This window comes from Rhinatrema bivittatum, chromosome 2 (assembly GCF_901001135.1).
Source record: "Rhinatrema bivittatum chromosome 2, aRhiBiv1.1, whole genome shotgun sequence".
NCBI classification, from domain to species: domain Eukaryota; kingdom Metazoa; phylum Chordata; class Amphibia; order Gymnophiona; family Rhinatrematidae; genus Rhinatrema; species Rhinatrema bivittatum.
Window position 1 is genome coordinate 708868567 of NC_042616.1, and position 6000 is coordinate 708874566.

Here is a 6000-nt window from a genome sequence, read left to right on the forward strand (position 1 = left end):
CCCATAAACCCTGCGGTAATTGCTCCGTGTGTAAACACACCTCGATGCTATCCTGTTTTACCTATCCCAGCTCAGGTAAAAATTTTACGCTATATGGTAACTCTGACTGTAGTTCTGAAGGGGTCATTTATGCTATACGCTGCCCCTGTGACAAACTATATGTGGGCAAAACTAGGAGGCAGATCAGGACCAGAATCATAGAGCACCGATCCAACATTAAACATTCCCGAGCTCTGGCCCCCCTTGTTGATCATTGGATTACACTGTCACATACAGTGTCTGACCTATTCTTTTTTGTCCTGGAAATTGTACCCACTCTCCCTAGAGGCGGCGATTCTGATACACATCTGATCCGTTGTGAGCAACGATGGATATACCGCCTTAACACTGTTTCCCCTGGAGGCTTAAACAAGGAAATAGAGTGGGTTCATTTTATTTAATCTTGATTGGACGGGAGATCTCTGCCCTGATTGGTGGGTCATTTCCTCAGCTGATTGGTCCACGAATGTTTTGGCGCCTTTCCTGATTGTTTAAAGGTCTGTGTTTAATCTAATGTAGTGTGCTCCCTGCCACGTAATTTTGTAAACCTTATGCAGGTAAGAATTGTATGTATACTTATTATTTAGTGATGTACGGCATTGGCACCCCTCCCTAACACGGTCCTTTCTTAATGTCTTTGTTTATAGAATTTGTTGAGTTCTACTGTGTGTCCCTCCCGACGCAGCCTCCGCAAAACACGGGTCCGTGTCGGGGGATCCTTCTTCTTGGAAATATGGTTGTTCTATACAGTGGAGTTGCCGATTTAAAATAAAGCGCACTCTTGGATTTGAACATTCTTGGAATCTTGGACTGTGTAACCCTTTATCTAGCACTCTTTTTTGGTCTGTCTGTGTATTTGCACAACATGATTAGATCCTAATGAAAACCCTAAGAAGAGAGAGCGATAAACCTGTTGAATAGATAATGCAGACAAAAAGATATTTTTTATCTTATTTATTCAACAAAAAGATTCAACAATAAGTATCCTTATGTGAAGTATGTGAACCCTTCATTCAGAAATTGATGGCACCTCCTGGAGCAGCAATACCTTCAACTAACAGTTTCCTGTAACTGATCAGTCTTTTTTGTATCACCTTGAGAAATTGTGGCACATTCTTCGTTACAGAACTGTTTCACCTCTGTCATTGGAGGGCTTCCTTGAATGAATGAACTGCTCATTTCAGGTCTTGCCACATTCCAGTGGGGTTTAGGCTGGGACTTTGACATGGCTAATCCAAAACGAGAACTCTTCTTTTCAGCCATTCTGTAGTAGATTTGCCTGAATGTTTAGGGTGTTGTCTTGCTGCATGTCCTACTTTCAGCTCAGCTTCAGTTTGTGGATGGATGGCTTAACATTCTCCTCTAGAATTTTCTGATATAAAACAGAATTTGTGATTCTATCAGCAATGGAAAGCCCTCCAGATCCTGATGTAGAAAGCAATCCCGTATTGTTATGCCTCCACCACCATGCTTGGTAGGGATGTGAATCGTGTGCCCTATCGTCTTAACAATTGAAATCGTCTGGCAGGAGAAGAAAATCGTGTTTGGCACGATTTTTTAGCTAAAAAATTGTTTTTTCCGATTAGTGCGCACTAACGGGAGTTAGTGCGCACTAACAGAAAATGATACAATTTGACACTTTTCAAGTCAGTTAAGGTCAGTTTAGGAATGAATATGTATTCCTATTGGCTGCCCTCTTATTTATTCATGTTACCAAGGTTCCCACTGACAATATATGGGGGATGGCAAATGGAAACAGTTGGTAGCTTGACAAAAAAAGTAATGTGATCAGTCAATGTGACTAGAACTTGTGCCCTAACCCTGATACCAGGGGTGTTGTGATCTTCCTGCACACAGTGCCCTAACCCTGACACCAGGGGTGTTGTGATCTTCCTGTACACAGTGCCCTATCCCTATTAATACCAGGAGTGTTGTGATCTTCCTGCACACAGTGCGCTAACCCTGATACCAGGGGTGTTGTGATCTTCCTGCACACAGTGCCCTATCCCTATTAATACCAGGAGTGTTGTGATCTTCCTGCACACAGTGCCCTAACCCTGACACCAGGGGTGTTGTGATCTTCCTGCATGCAGTGCCCTATCCTGCCTGCATTACTAGTGAGAGGCTGGCTTCACAGACAGGGGTGAGCTTCCTGACCCTCACTCCTCCCCTCCCCATGTCCCAGCCAGTGAATGGTGTGTGGGAGAGAGGGGGGGAGGGTGGTGAAGGCGGAGACAGCTCCCTCCCTGCATTATTAGTGAGAGGCTGGCTTCACAGACAGGGGGAGCTGCCTGACCCTCACTCCTCCCTTCCTTCAAGTCCCAGCAAGTGAATGGTGTGTGGGTGAGGGGGGGAGGATGGTGAGGCTGAAACAGCTCCTTCCCTGCATTACTAGTGAGAGGCTGGCTTATCAGACAGGGGGGAACTGCCTGACCCTCACTCCTCCCCTCCCCCATGTCCCAGCCAGTGAATGGTGTGTGGGAGAGAGGGGGGGAGGGTGGTGAAGGCGGAGACAGCTCCCTCCCTGCATTATTAGTGAGAGGCTGGCTTCACAGACAGGGGGGAGCTGCCTGACCCTCACTCCTCCCTTCCCCCAAGTCCCAGCAAGTGAATGGTGTGTGGGTGAGGGGGGGGGAGGATGGTGAGGCTGAAACAGCTCCCTCCCTGCATTACTAGTGAGAGGCTGGCTTCACAGACAGGGGGGAACTGCCTGACCCTCACTCCTCCCCTCCCGCATGTCCCAGCCAGTGAATGGTGTGTGGGTGAGTGGGGGGTGGGAGGATGGTGAAGACTGAGACAGCTCCCTCCCTGCATTACTAGTGAGAGGCTGGCTTCACAGACAGGGGGGAGCTTCCTGGCCCTCACTCCTCCCCTCCCCCATGTCCCAGCCAGTGAATGGTGTGTGGGTGAGGGGGGGGAGGAGGATGGTGAAGGGTGAGACAGCTCCCTCCCTGCATTAGTAGTGAGAGGCTGGCTTCACAGACAGGGGGGAGCTGCCTGACCCTCACTCCTGCCTTCCCCCATGTCCCAGCAAGTGAATGGTGTGTGGGTGAGGGGGGGGAGGAGGATGGTGAAGGGTGAGACAGCTCCCTCCCTGCATTACTAGTGAGAGGCTGGCTTCACAGACAGGGGGGAACTGCCTGACCCTCACTCCTCCCATCCCCCATGTCCCAGCCAGTGAATGGTGTGTGGGTGAGTGGGGGGTGGGAGGATGGTGAAGGCTGAGACAGCTCCCTCCCTGCATTACTAGTGAGAGGCTGGCTTCACAGACAGGGGGGAACTGCCTGACCCTCACTCCTCCCATCCCCCATGTCCCAGCCAGTGAATGGTGTGTGGGTGAGTGGGGGGTGGGAGGATGGTGAAGGCTGAGACAGCTCCCTCCCTGCATTACTAGTGAGAGACTGGCTTCACAGACAGGGGGGAGCTCCCTGACCCTCACTCCTCCGGGGCTTTGTGATCTTCCTGCACACAGTGCCCTATCCCTAATACCAGGGGTGTTGTGATCTTCCTGCACACAGTGCCCTATCCCTAATACCAGGGGTGTTGTGACCTTCCTGCATGCAGTGCCCTATCCCGGTTACCGGGGGTGTTGTGATCTTCTTGCACACATCCCGGTATCAGGGATAGGGCACTGCGTGCAGGAAGATCACAACACTACTGGTATCAGGAATAGGGCACTGTGTGCAGGAAGATCACAACACTCCTGGTATCAGGGATAGGGCACTGCGTGCAGGAAGATCACAACACTCCTGGTATCAGGAATAGGGCACTGTGTACAGGAAGATCACAACACCCCTGGTATTAGGGATAGGGCACTGTGTGCAGGAAGATCACAACACTCCTGGTATTAATAGGGTTAGGGCACTGCATGCAGGAAGATCACAACACCCCTGGTATCAGGGATTGGGCACTGTGTGCAGGAAGATCACAACACCCCGGAGGAGTGAGGGTCAGGCAGCTCCCCCCTGTCTGTGAAGCCAGACTCTCACTAGTAATGCAGGGAAGGAGCTGTTTCAGCCTCACCATCCTCCCCCCCCCCCCCTCACCCACACACCATTCACTGGCTGGGACATGGGGGAGGGGAGGAGTGAGGGTCAGGCAGCTCCCCCCTGTCTGTGAAGCCAGCCTCTCACTAGTAATGCAGGGAAGGAGCTGTTTCAGCCTCACCATCCTCACCATCCTCCCCCCCTCACCCACACACCATTCACTGGCTGGGACATGGGGGAGGGGAGGAGTGAGGGTCAGGCAGCTCCCCCCTGTCTGTGAAGCCAGCCTCTCACTAGTAATGCAGGGAGGGAGATGTCTCACCCTTCACCATCCTCCTCCCCCCCCCCCCTCACCCAAACACCATTCACTGGCTGGGACATGGGGGAGGGGAGGAGTGAGGGTAAGGCAGCTCCCCCCTGTCTGTGAAGCCAGCCTCTCACTAGTAATGCAGGGAGGGAGATGTCTCACCCTTCACCATCCTCCCCCCCTCACCCACACACCATTCACTGGCTGGGACATGGGGGAAGTCAGGAGTGAGGGTCAGGCAGCTCCCCCCTGTCTGTGAAGCCAGCCTCTCACTAGTAATGCAGGCAGGATAGGTCACTGCATGCAGGAAGATCACAACACCTCTGGTATCAGGGTTAGGGCACTGTGTGCAGGAAGATCACAACACCCCTGGTATCAGGGTTAGGGCACTGTGTGCAGGAAGATCACAACACTCCTGGTATTAATAGGGATAGGGCACTGTGTGCAGGAAGATCACAACACCCCTAGTGTCAGGGTTAGGGCACTGTGTGCAGGAAGATCACAACACCCCTGGTATCAGGGTTAGGGCACTGTGTGCAGGAAGATCACAACACTCCTGGCATTAATAGGGATAGGGCACTGTGTGCAGGAAGATCACAACACCCCTGGAATCAGGGTTAGGGCACTGTGTGCAGGAAGATCACAAGACTCCTGGTATTAATAGGGATAGGGCACTGTGTGCAGGGAGATCCCAACACCCCTGGTGTCAGGGTTAGGGCACTGTGTGCAGGAAGATCACAAAGCCCCGGAGGAGTGAGGGTCAGGCAGCTCCCCCCTGTCTGTGAAGCCAGTCTCTCACTAGTATTGCAGGGAGGGAGCTGTCTCAGGCTTCACAATCCTCCCCCCCCCCTCACCCACACACCATTCACTGGCTGGGACATGGGGGAGGGGAGGAGTGAGGGTCAGGCAGCTCCCCCCTGTCTGTGAAGCCAGCCTCTCACTAGTAATGCAGGGAAGGAGTGCGCACTAACTCCCGTTAGTGCGCACTAACACGATTTAACGATTTTTAACGATAAATCGTTAGAATTTCTATTGTATTCTGTTCTATAACGATTTAACATGATATTAAAATTATCGGACGATAATTTTAATCGTTGAAAAACGATTCACATCCCTAATGCTTGGTTCTTAGTTTGGAGGACAGAGTTTGGATTTCACCAACAAAACATTTAGTGGAGTGCTTCAGGGATTAATTCTGGGGCTGATTCTCTTTTATACCTTTGTGAGCGATATTGTAGAGAGGTTACAAGAAAATGTTTTTTGTCTTTTTGTGGATGACGTGAAGATCTGCAACAGAGAGGACACCTCTGAAGGAACAGACAGAAAGGGACGAAATCTAAGAAAGCTCGAGGAGTAGTCAAATGCTTGGAAGTTAAGGTTCATTTCCAAAACGTTTAGAGTTCTGCATTTGAGGTGCAGAAAGCCAGAGGAGCTATAAGTGATGGGGGGTGAAAGATTGATATGCATGGACCGGGCAAGGGATCGTAGGGTGATAGTGTCTAATGATCCGAAGGTAACAAGGCCAGAAGGATGTAAGGCTGCATGGAGAGAGAGCTATAACCAGCAGAAAAAAAGTGATCATGCCCCTAAACAGAGGCCTCATCTGGATTACTGTGCTCAGTTCTAGAAGTTGTATTTCAAAAAGGATAGAGGCTAGAGGTGGTCCAG